General features: G+C 36.7%; 1 long non-coding RNA gene across 1 annotated transcript; it reads right to left on the reverse strand.

The window, feature by feature from the left end:
* Nucleotides 1-6,103: 6,103 nt before the first annotated feature.
* Nucleotides 6,104-11,829, reverse strand: LOC132611324 (uncharacterized). The gene is made up of 3 exons (XR_009571541.1): nt 11,024-11,829; nt 7,564-7,614; nt 6,104-6,501 (listed from the first exon to the last, which is right to left on the reverse strand). It is a non-coding gene; the product is annotated as an uncharacterized LOC132611324 (long non-coding RNA).
* Between the last annotated feature and the right edge of the window lie 900 nt (nt 11,830-12,729).

The raw sequence follows: 12,729 nt of genomic DNA on the forward strand, positions 1-12,729 counted from the left end.
TTGTCTTAATTTAATTGAGCACAGGATTAAAAAAAAGTAAATAAAATTTTTTAATCTTGTGATTTTAAATTAAAAATATGTATAATGTACTAAAATATCATGTTTAATGTTGGATTAAAAGAGTTTGTCAAATTAACAAAAGACATTCCTTTTTAAATCAACTAAAAAATAAATTAGAGTACGAAAAAATAATTAGAACAGGGGGAGTATTTATTAAACGTTTTAGTTAATTGACGTTCTGTTGGAACAGTAAAGGTGGATAAAAAACATAAAATGACTAAAAATTTGAAACCAGAGGAAATACATAAGATGACTAATGTAACCTATAAGTATATTCCAAAAAAGTTTAAAATGTGCTTTATCTCCCCTGGAATAAAGATTATATTTTTATATATATGGACTATGGTCGGAGAATAAGAACGAAACAAACATTGGTATTGAGCAATTCACCAAGAGACAATCTTGTTCTACATCACGTTATCTCTTTTTCCTTGATATCTTGAATTATTATTTAATCCTTTCAAAATACATGACGTCCTCAAATCCTAGCTGCCCATTCCCCATTTGAAGGGGAAAAAAAGTGCTAAGTGCAAATAATAAGTAGTCATGCTTTTGTCTCCAAGTTATGAGGAGATTGATGATCGATCATTGCCACAATCGAATCATAAATCTTGCCAAAAGCTAACAAGGCTTTTATTAAATGAAGATTTCAAACGCACCCTTTAGCCCTTTGAAGGGGTTTTTTTCGTTTCTAAAATAAAAAAATAGTTTATATCATTTCGTTCCAATTTATGTGAAGATGTTTGATTGGACACAAATTTTAAGAATAAAATGAATACTTTTGAAACTTGTGGTCTAAAATAAGTCATACATATTTCTATGGTGATAAATCCTCGTACTAAGGGTAAAATGAGAATTTTAAAGTCAAATAGTTACTACATATAAAAATGTGTCATTCTATTTGAAATTGACTATAAAAAATAATAAAAAAAAGAGTATAACATAAATGGGACGAAGGGAGTAATTTTTATGTTATTTTGGATTATACATTTTCCTGTGTTTCTCTTTTTACCAAGAGTAACACTACTAAAAAAATCTCTATTCTCCCATTAATTTTCCATCGGAAAAAATTTAGTGGTTATTATTTCTCACTGAATGTCGGTGGGAAAAACTTAAATTATAATGTTTTCACACATAAAAAGTAGGAAGTTTTCCAGCGCGTCAATGAGAACCTGTTTCCCATCATGTGCTTTCCCAATGAGTTGGTTCAGTGGAAATGAGGTGGAAAAATCATATTTTATAGCACAAATTTCTTACTAAATGCGGTGAAAAAACCTTTATTTCTAGTAGTGTAATAACATGAAAAAGAAAGGTAGTACGTAGTTGCTGCCTGCTGGTAACTATCTGGTCAGTTTTCTTTAGCATATTAAGGTAGAGTATTATACAAAAAATGCTTTTCTCATTGAATATATACTCTTGCGCAAGTGCGTTTATGCCTACCAACTAATTAAATTTAATTTATTTATTTTTTACAAAATTCCAGGATAAGTATCCTGGGTTTTCTGTATCATTTTATGCAAAAACGGAAGGAGGGGAGCGCTAAACCATACCTCAGATACACATACACAGATTGCAAGCTATTGTCACACCCTTTTGCACCCTTGTGCAAGAGCGCATGAGGGTTTATTCATTTAAAGGGTATTTTCATTTGAACTGACGGTTTTGAAAAGGGGTTATTTATTTACAAAGTCGCTACTTGAAATTGAGTTTTGTTGTTCCAAGTCACTTTATTGAATTCCTAATCAAAAGAAAATGACTCTTTATTTTTGGTCCGCAAAACAAAAGACACGGTAAGGAATTATGTTGACCGGGGAGGATGTAACGACCTGTTTGGTCATTATTACCTTTTCGGTACTTTTGACCCTTTCCCGAGCTTATTTAGCTCATATTTGACCCGAGGGAACAATTGACATGCTTCCTGAGGTCTTTGAATATGATTTGGGTGACTTTGTGGGAAATTTGGGCTTAAACTGAGAAAGAGTTGACTCAAAGTTTACATTTCGGTAAACGGTCATTTTTCGCGAAACCGTCAATTCTAAGATCTGTGGATGATCTTTTAGAACTTCAGTGTATATTCGGTTCGGTTTTCAATGCACTTGAGTGCATTTTGGGACTTGAGTTGGAAAGTTAGTTTTGAGGTATCGGGGATTGGCTCAGTCAACGAGACCTCCGTTGGGAATTCCGAGGCCACGAGTGCGTTCGTAGCGTGTTTTTATGTATGTCTACATATATGGTTTGTGAGCAGATGGTCTCGGGTGATAGTCGGGATTTCAGGTTGAATTAGTGAAATTGGGTCATTCACTACTAAAAAACTAGGAAAACTGACGGGAAAAAAACGATGGAAAAAACCGACGGATTCCGTCGGTTTTTTCAATAATTTTTTTAAATCTTTTTTTTTTGTTAAGAAAACCGACGGACTGCGTCGGTAAGTTTTTGCACAAAAATGCGTGAAAAAATATAATTATTTTTTATATTATTTTCTAAAATAAACCGACGGAATCCGTCGGGTTTTTTTTTTTTTTAGTAAAAACCTGAAGGACTCCATCGACTTTTAGAGCGAAAAAACTGTATAAATTAAATCAATGTAAGTATATGAACAAAGAGTATCAGTGGTCTAGTGGTAGAGCCCTTTAATGCAAAGGATCATACCCAGGTTCGATTCCAAGTTCCTACATTTCATTATTTGACTATTTTAAAAAAAAAAATGCGGAGTCTGTCAGTTTTTTAATTTTTTTTTTTTTTTTTTACAAAACAGACTAACTCCATCGGTTTCCAATAGCGACGCTATGAAAACCGACGGACCGTGTTGGGTCGGTTTCCCGATGCTTTCAATGAAGAAACCGACGCGGGCCATCGATTTTTGACAGTTTTTTAGTAGTGTCATGACAAGTTGGTATTAGTGTTACACCTCGAAAAATTTCATGTCGTTGTGTCGTAAATAGACTAACGTAAGTTAAGGTGTACATGAAGTCCCTACAAGTGGGAAGGAATACTTAATGACTCTAATTAAGATTCCAAAGATATTTGAGGCAAGGGAAGAAAGTTCATTGAAATAAAGTGAGGTATAAGTTGTATTTGGGGAAAGGTTTTGTAATTATCGAGTTGACGATTATTTAGTAAGGTCTTCACGATGAGTTATGAGGATGTTTAGATTTTTAATGGAGTGTTAAACAAGTGTTAAGAAGGTTCCATAAGGATTGGAGATCAAAAGAAACGACGAGAACAACTTCGGAGAAAAGTGGAGTTTACGACCACTTATACGGTCCGTATAAGGGTCCGTATAACCTGTCCAGAGAAAGTGGATTTGTGGTAGTATTATACGGTCACTTATACGGACCGTATAAAGTTATACGGACCATATAAGTGTCCGTATAACATGATTGGGACAGTTTTTTTCTCTAAGTATAAATATGTGACTCAAGTTCATATTTTTCATTCTACATCTTCTCCACTTCTCTCAAGACCTCTAGAAGGTTCCATACATTTCATTAACATAAATTCAAGGTAAATCCAAGATTAAACACCAATAATTAGTGGAATCAAGTGCAAGGAAGCCAACAAGGGTTCATGGAAGCTAGAGATTCCTCTAGAATTGAAGTTGGGGTTTTCTCCAAGTGAAGTACTTTCATCCAAAGCCCATTCCTACATAATCAAAGAATCGTGAGCGTGGAAGGAAACCAATTAGTCGATAGTGTAAGGAGACATAAAGGTATGTAAGGCTAGCCCTTTTTCTTCTGAGGCATGGTTCCTATGATATGATATTCTCCATCTTTCCATGACTTTCCTTCATTCCAAAAGTTACGAGTCTATGACTACTAAGAGCTTTTCATGAGATAAAGATAAGAGTTGTGTTAAGAATATGATGATGATTATGATGATTCTATTCATGGAGATTCTAAAGCTTATAATGGGATGTTGCTAGTATGAGATTAATGATCTTGATGTATGACTTTCTTGATTGTTATTCGTTGTTGCTAATCTCACCTTATAATGTTAGTTCCTTCAAGGTAAGACAGGACGATCATGACTACTCCATAATGGAATTGGAGGTTCTCGACCTTACGTCACTCCGATAGAGTTATAACTTTTACTTGAGTTCTTATGCATGCCTCATGTTACATATATGGTGATGAGATTACACCATGCCTAGATGGCTGGGCAGACACCGCTAAGGCGGGAGGCATATACACCGTGCCTAGATGGTCGGGCAGACACCGCTAAGGCGGGCGGCATATACACCATGCCTAGATAGCATGGGCAGACACCACTAATGGGCGGCATGAGATGTTTACCCTGGACGCGGGCTAATGATGATCATACCGTACCTTTATGGTCGGGCAGCTCATATATGTGTACATGAGATGATGTGTTTATGATGTAAGTTAGCATGCATGATTCTGCCTTAAGAGGTATCCAGTTGCAGACTGTTTCCTTACTTTATATTTCTTTATTTATTTCCATGATATTATTACTCATGCCTTGCATACTCAGTACATTATTCATACTGACGTCCTTTCTTTTTTATAGACGCTGTGTTCATGCCCACAGGTAGGTAGGGAGACGGTGTCAACCCGTAGGAGTCTTATCAGTAACTTACAGGAGCACTCCACTACTCCGAAGGTGCCACTTATTATGACATTCTTTTGTGTATGTATTTGGGTATGACGCGGTCCTGTCCCGTCCTTATGTCTCGGTATTCTAGTAGAGGCTCGTAGCTACATATATGTGGGTAGTAGATGTCTTATTATCCCCTCAGTGTATATTTTGTATATCATTTTTGGTAACCTCGTGGGCTTATGCATATATATGTACATGTATTGGAAGTGATAACGATTTTCTTATGATAAGTTTCGTGTTGGGACTGATACATAATCAGGATGAGCTTAATGACAAGTATGATAGGTGGTGCTCAGTAGGGTAGCTCCAAGTACCCGTCATGGCCCCTAGTCGGGTCGTGACAATTAGAGTCCTAGGTTACCCAATGGTGTACTTCAGAGGTTGCCCATTCTCGAGTGAAAGTGGGAGAGGATTGCCATGGATTTTGTTGTGGATCTTCCGAAGACCCTAGGTAAGTTTGATTCGATTTTGGTAATAGTTGATCGGTTCACTAAGTCCGCTCATTTCATTCTAGTTCAGGTTTCTTATACTGCGGAGAAGTTAGTTAAGTTTTACATTCATGACATTATGAGGTTGCATGGAGTGCCCATTTCTATCATATCTGATTGGGGTATTACTATCTTCACTTCTCATTTCTGGAGCGCTTTTCAGGCTGAGTTGGGTACCCGAGTGGATCTCAGTATAGCTTCCCACCCTCAGACCGATGGGCAGTCCGACTGGACCATTCAGGTGCTCGAGGATATGTTGAGGGCTTGTGTTATGGACGTTTGGTGGTCATTGGGACCGGTACTTACCATTGGCAGAGTTTGTGTATAACAACAGCTATCACTCGAGTATCGACATGGCGCCTTTTAAGGTTTTGTATGGTAGAAGATGTAGATCTCCGATTGGTTGGTTTGATGCATTTGAGGTTCAGACTTAGGGTACGGATCTATTAAGAGAGTCTCTAGAGAATGTGAGGGTTATTCAGTCCAACCTTTTCGCAGCTCAGAGTCGACAGAAGATATATGCAGATCGGAAGGTTCGAGATTTAGAGTTCGTCATTGGTGATCAGGTTCTGCTAAAGATTTCACCCATGAAGAGTGTTATGAGATTTGGTGTCACGACCCAACCCCGTGGGCCGTGACTAGTGCCCGAGTTGGACACCCATACACACTTACTTACCGAATCAACATATCAACGACTTATCCATAACCAACATATATTAATTATTACAGATATTAAGGGCAGATGTGGTCTTAAGCGGTCGCATATATCAAACACATCATACAGGAGCCACCAAGGCTGTCGTAGAACATATCGTCCAAAGCATATACATAAGTATATATATATATATTACTTACCGAATCAGCATATCAACGACTTATCCATATCCAACATATATTAATTATTACAGATATTAAGGGTAGATGTGGTCTTAAGCGGTCGCATATATCAAACACATCATACAGGAGCCACCAAGGCTGTCGTAGAACATATCGTCCAAAGCATATACATAAGTATATATATATATATATATATATATATATATATATATATATATACAAGCCGTTAAGGCTGTCATAGAAAATAGGACCGCTTAGACGCAAATCACAGACATAACCGAACAATAACGACCCATGACCCACATATATGTCTACAGGCCTCTAACAAACACAACAGAATCATATGACGGGACAGGGCCCCGCCGTACCCCTGAATATACACATACATATATATAACGGAAGAGTATGTACCAAAATGTGGGCTCCAGAACGAGGGAGCACTCCAAGGCAGCAGAACAGATAGCCTAAGCTGTCGGGTCACTCACACGAACGTCTGTACCTGCGGGCATGAAACGCAGCCCCCCGAAGAAGAGGGGGTCAGTACGGAATATGTACTGAGTATGTAAGGCATGAAATACAGAAAGAGAATCATAACTGAAACAGAGGACTACCAGAATCGAGTGTAACCTTTTAAAACATCTAAGTACTTGCCTTTTTAAATGAAAATCATGCATATCCATATCATATATCATATATACAAATGACGTGTCCCGGCCCTCCTGTGAGGGACTCGGTGGATAAAATCATGCATGTCAACATCATATATCATGTATGCATATAACGTGTCCCGGCCCTCCATTGAGGGACTCGGTAGATAGAATCATACATGTCAGCATCATATACCATATATATACATAATGTCTCCCGGCCCTCTATTGCGGGTCTCGGTGAATAAAATCATCATATGTCATCCTGGCCGCCATCCCCATATCATCACATCATCATATACATATAACGTGTCCCGGCCCGCAAGTGAGAGTGACTCGGTGAATAATGCAGAAGAGTGCGCACGAAAACATATCCTGGCCCGGGCTCAGTGAAATCCAAACAGAGGCTTGCACGAACAGAATAATGCGAAACCATATGCACATAAATCAAGATTCGATAGACAAGTATACTTACCGACTCCTGAAGGCTCAGAAACAAGTTTCGGGTCAATCCGACTTAGTATGAGAAAGTTATGGACGTTTGAAGTACATAACCTTCTACGAGCATTTCAGAAGCCATTTTTGGAAAATCGAAGCAATCATCGTATCAAGTATTTTTCGGATATCGTATAGATCAAATTCAAATATAACTTTTGGAATCATCTGTACATATCAAAATATATCAAAGACTTTAGTCATATCGATTACCTTTTGAATACCATCCGGAAACATATCAAATAGATATTCGGACATCATAAATACGCATCAAAATCATATGAGGTAGCTTATGGAAATCAATAACGTTAGTCATCCTAGTGTCTCTAAGAGCAGGAATTTCTTTAGAATCGTACATATACGTCATTTGCTCGTTTCATAAAGATCATGCCAAAGAAAGAAAGATAAGCCTTACATACCTTGCCCGCTTTCTATGCTAATCCGAACTTAAGTCTTTCGCTTCGCAAGATCTACAACAATATTCATATATACCAAACATTAGCCATAAACACTTAGAGTCCAATTCTAAACCAACACTTAATCTACAGAAATTTCGGCAGCATTTTCCCTGTAAATGCAACATCCCCGAGAATTCAACTCGGCCAAACATACAACAACAAATCCGAGAATTTAACTCGGCCAAAATATCAACAATAATACCAACAATTATTCTAGCAATATCCACAGTCGATTCAAAACGCATACTAACATTAGCACATTCTTCCTACAACTTCAACGGCATCTCATTTATGTTAAATTCATATTTGCTCGCACATTCAAGTACTAATCTGCAACCATTCAAACACTATTCAAGGATACTTCAAACAATCTGTACAATATTCAAAGAAATTCAACCAATACTCTACTTCATCCGAAACCTTCCAAAATGCAACAAAAGCTACAACAACACATTTACTTCTTTCAAATTCATAAACTACAACAAAAATTCATACTTTAGCAACTTCATTCCCACAACTACATAAAACCATATTAAAATCACATAAATTCCTACAACAACCTACAACCAATTTCCATGCCAACTTGAACCATTAGTCTTTCATTTGCATCATAGAGTCCACAACAACACAACTAACATATTAAATAACATTAATTCACCTCTCCTCCACCATTCTACACTCACACGGCCACACACACAACACACATTATTCCATGATTTTCATTCACTTCTACTTACTACAACATACATAACCCTTCCATAACATATAAAAGAATAAGGATTCTTATCTTTTTTCTTAACTTTCCACTTGACTAGAATTTTTGGACTTGCCACCAAGAGTAGTTTTCTTGCTTCAACAATTATACCACGTTAAAGAGGACCTTTGAATTAGTAAGAATACTAGGAGAATATATTTTTTTGGATCAAGATGGATGGCTTCACTTTTCCCTTGTCATGGCTGAATAGGCCTTGCTCTTCTTCTTTCTCTTCTTCTAGTTTCTTGAATATTCCAAATGCTAAGATGAAAAATATGATTAAGTTGTCATCTTTTTATGAACATATTTTGGGCCTCCATGTGGGCTTTGACCCACACCCACTTGGGACGGCCACATGGCCCATTTTTTTCCAATCCCATTTTTTTTTTTTTTTTTTGCAATTCATGAAAATTATTCTCCAAATTCCAAATTTGCCCTTAGTCTTCCTCCATATTTCTATGAGTCATCTTGTGAAATTCCCTTTTTACCCATAGCCTTTCTTAATATTTCCACTTCAAAAACTTTCATGAACAACTTGTATGCTAAACAAAATCAAAATATAACCTTGTCCTTAGCTTCCCGAAATTATCTTGAATTATTCGAATGTACAAAATGCGGGATATAACATTTGGGAAGAGAAGTAAGTTGAGTCCGAGGTATATTGGGTCATTTGAGATCCTTGATCGTGTGGTTGATGTTGCTTATGAGTTGGCCTTGCCACCAGGCTTGGTAGCTGTTCATCCAATTTTCCATGTATCTATGCTGAAGAAGTATCATGCTGATGGTACTTATATTGTTCGTTGGGACTTGGTATTGCTTGATGAGAATATGACTTACAAAGAGAAGCCTATTGCGATTTTGGATAGGCAGGTTCGAAAGTTGAGGTCTAAGGAGATAGCTTCTGTGAAGGTACAATGGAAGCATCGTCCTGTTGAGGAGGCCACTTGGGAGACTGATCTGAGTCCGACATGCGTAGCTGATATCCTCAGTTGTTTGCCGATTCAGGTACTTTTCTGTTCTTTTCCCTTCGTCACTCGAGGACAAGCGATGGTTTAATTGGTATCTGATGTAACGACCCATTTGGTCATTATTACCTTTTCGGTGCTTTTGACCCTTTCCCAAGCTTGTTTAGCTTACATTTGATCCGAAGGGGACCGTTGACACGCTTCCCGAGGTCTTTGGATATGATTTGGGTGACTTTGTGGGAAATTTGGGCTTAAAGCGAAAAAGAGTTGACTCAAAGTTGACCTTTTGGTAAACGGACCTTTTTCGGGAATCCATCGATTCCGAGAGGTTCGGATGATCTTTTAGAACTCGTGTGTATATTCAGTTCGGTTCCCAATGCACCCGGGTGCATTTTGGGACTTGGGTTGGCAAGTTAGTTTTGAGGTATCGGGGGTTGACTCGGTCAACGAGACCTCCGTTGTGAATTCCGAGGCAACGAGTGCGTTCGTAGCGTGTTTTTATGTATGTCTACATATATGGTTTGTGAGCAGATAGTCTCGGGTGATAGTCAGGATTCGCGGGTTGAATTAGTGAAATTGGGTCATGACAGAGAAGGTGTTAGGCATTCCCCGAGTCCCGTGGTTCTAGCATGGTCACTTTTATCAACTTATACTTGACTAAAATTAATTCTTGGAGAAAAAGTGTTTTAATTGTTTAAACCTAGTCTTTCATTAATTATATATTATTAGAGTGTCAAGGAGCGGGATGACCCACATGACTTTTCTTTAATTATATGCATTTAACCAAGGAACGGGTCTGTCCACATGGTCAACAAAATTATTATTAGAGGGTCAAGGAGCGGGATGACCCACATGACTTTTCTTTAATTATATGTGTTCAACCGAGGAGCGGGTCCGCACACATGGTCAACACAATTTAAAACGCGCCTAAAGAGTCTACCGTTAGAAGCAGTTATTTGTCTCTAAAATCCGAGACTTATTTCTTTATTAATATTTTTACTCTTTTGACAACGGGTTTGAAACATGTTCGTAACCCATCTCGCTTCCTTATAATTGGTTTTACCACTCTTTTCTTTGCAACGAAATTTAAAATATATTCGCATCTCATCTCGCTCATCTCACATGTATTTATTAATTAGGCCTTCAAATCAATCTTGGACCAAAAGCAACCTTTAATTTTTAACCCGAAATAAGCAGTCCATTATCGAAACGACCATAATATACAATTATTAAATAATATCCATATCAATGTAGTCTAATAGTAAATTAATTGGACTCGTTTTAATATACAAACACCTAAAATAACGTAACCAAACAGATATGAAAGAAAGGATGGGTAGTATCTCCCAAATTCGATTTATCTTTAAACAAACAAACCACAACGACAAAATATACAGCAAAAACAAGAAGAAGAAAAAAATCAACTAAAAGTATTATGATTAAAATGAATGAGACTAGAATATGGAGAAAGACCCCTGAGCTTTGGACCCATTTAAGAAGTTAAGAAAATAAAAAAACATCGGAATTTTATTCTTTTGTATCAAAGTTTAAACATGCAGATAGGAAAATCCATTCAACATTTAGCATTATAAAATGACTTTGGAACATGAAATCATCTTCTCAATGAAACATGAAAGAATATAATGAAGCAGGTTCATTCAAATAACTTATAAAAATAGAAAAATACAAGTAAAGAGTGGACCTTTATAAGCTGAAAAAATTCTTCAATACATAAGGACCAACGATACTCCAAGCTCACGTACAAGAATGGACTACAACGGGGAACTCGTAGCCGACCGGAAGACCTCAACTTCAATCAAAGTGATGTAACGGGATCAGATTTTTGTTGGGTTTTATTGGGTGATTCAACAAGGTTTACATGGTATTGGTGGTTGTTTGTGACTCAAACAGTGGTGCAGCTTTGTTTTCCAGTTATTATCCATGGAGCAAGATGAAGCTTTCATGGTGATTTTTGGTGGCGAAGATGACTATGGTGGGTTCACATGATTTTCCGGTGAAGACCAATGAATAATAGTCTCTCGTGCTCTATCTCTATATGTGCTTTCTACTTGGATTTTTTGGTCCAGTTGCTGCGGCTATTAGGTCTAGGATTTGGGAAGGATAATAGAAGTAATCATAAATCAAAATGGCTCCTACGGCTGATGAGAATGGTGTAGTCTAGGTTAGGAAATTAAGTCTAGCTTCCTTTTTATAGACCGTCTAATTTTTGGTAAGTTTCCTAAAATGTCCTTTTAATACTAGGATATTTTTATTCCTAAAATGGAATATGTCACGGGTATGGGTAGGACTGAAATTTGTCATGTGGCAATATGGTATTGGTTCTCCTTTCCCCCTTTTTTTTTTCTTTTTTTTTTTTTCATTAAAGGTATAAAGTAAAAATACTACGATAAATATATTAATCAGCTACTTTTAAACCAAAAAATAATAAAACATAAATAATTATACTAAAGAAAAACTCAAAACTAATTAACTAAAACCTCGATTTAAATAAACCTATTTTTATAAGTTTTCTTTCTTTGAAACACAAAACTTGTAATCTAAAAATGGTGAATATTTTTGTCCTTTTTTTGTTTCCACAAACAAAACCTACTAAAATAAAAATAAAAGTTAAAATGTCAAAGATTAGACGAAAAGAAAAATCAGACACTAAAACTGTGAACAGGTTCCAGGAAGGTTAAAAAGCACGTGTCTACAGCAATCAATTGGAAGAGAATGTTAAACCTAGTTAGCTATACATTCTCTAATATATACTGCTAACTATACAATTAGCTCACAAAAAAGTTAGCTTCGTCATATCTTATCTTCATGCTAGCATTTGTCTTTGATCCAAAATATAAGCGGCTCCTCTTGGCATTTGTTGTAAGTTCTGGATTATAAGAGGATTGTCTAGAGTGGTAACATGTTTAGCTAAGTAGACTGCAACTTGGTTCCTCTCTCTATAACAATGCTTGAAAGTTACTTCTTGTTGGTCGACCATACCAATTGTTTCTTCAATAATATCCTTAATGACCAGATTGCTAGTGGTCCTGTTTTTTAACATTTCCACTACAATCAGAGAATTTGATTCAATGCAGCATTGTTTGCAGTCATTGTCTTGTATCCACTGTCCAGCATATTTTATAGTCATAGCTTCAATCATGTTGTGATTAGTACCTTAAATGAGGATTGCAAATGCAAAAATTAGATTTCCTCCATCATCTCTTGCTATTCCTCCAATTTCGGCTTTGTTAGAATGCTTAATATATCTACCATCTGTGTTAATTTTGATCTTCCCAATTGCTGGCATATTCCATACCACCTTTTGAATACTTGCTCTTGGTTTAAGCTTTTCCACAGTTTCACTTAGCTGGTACCACTGCAGATCAAACTTGAACTTGGGAAATGCTT

The sequence above is a fragment of the Lycium barbarum genome, chromosome 9, assembly GCF_019175385.1.
Source record: "Lycium barbarum isolate Lr01 chromosome 9, ASM1917538v2, whole genome shotgun sequence".
Classification (NCBI taxonomy): domain Eukaryota; kingdom Viridiplantae; phylum Streptophyta; class Magnoliopsida; order Solanales; family Solanaceae; genus Lycium; species Lycium barbarum.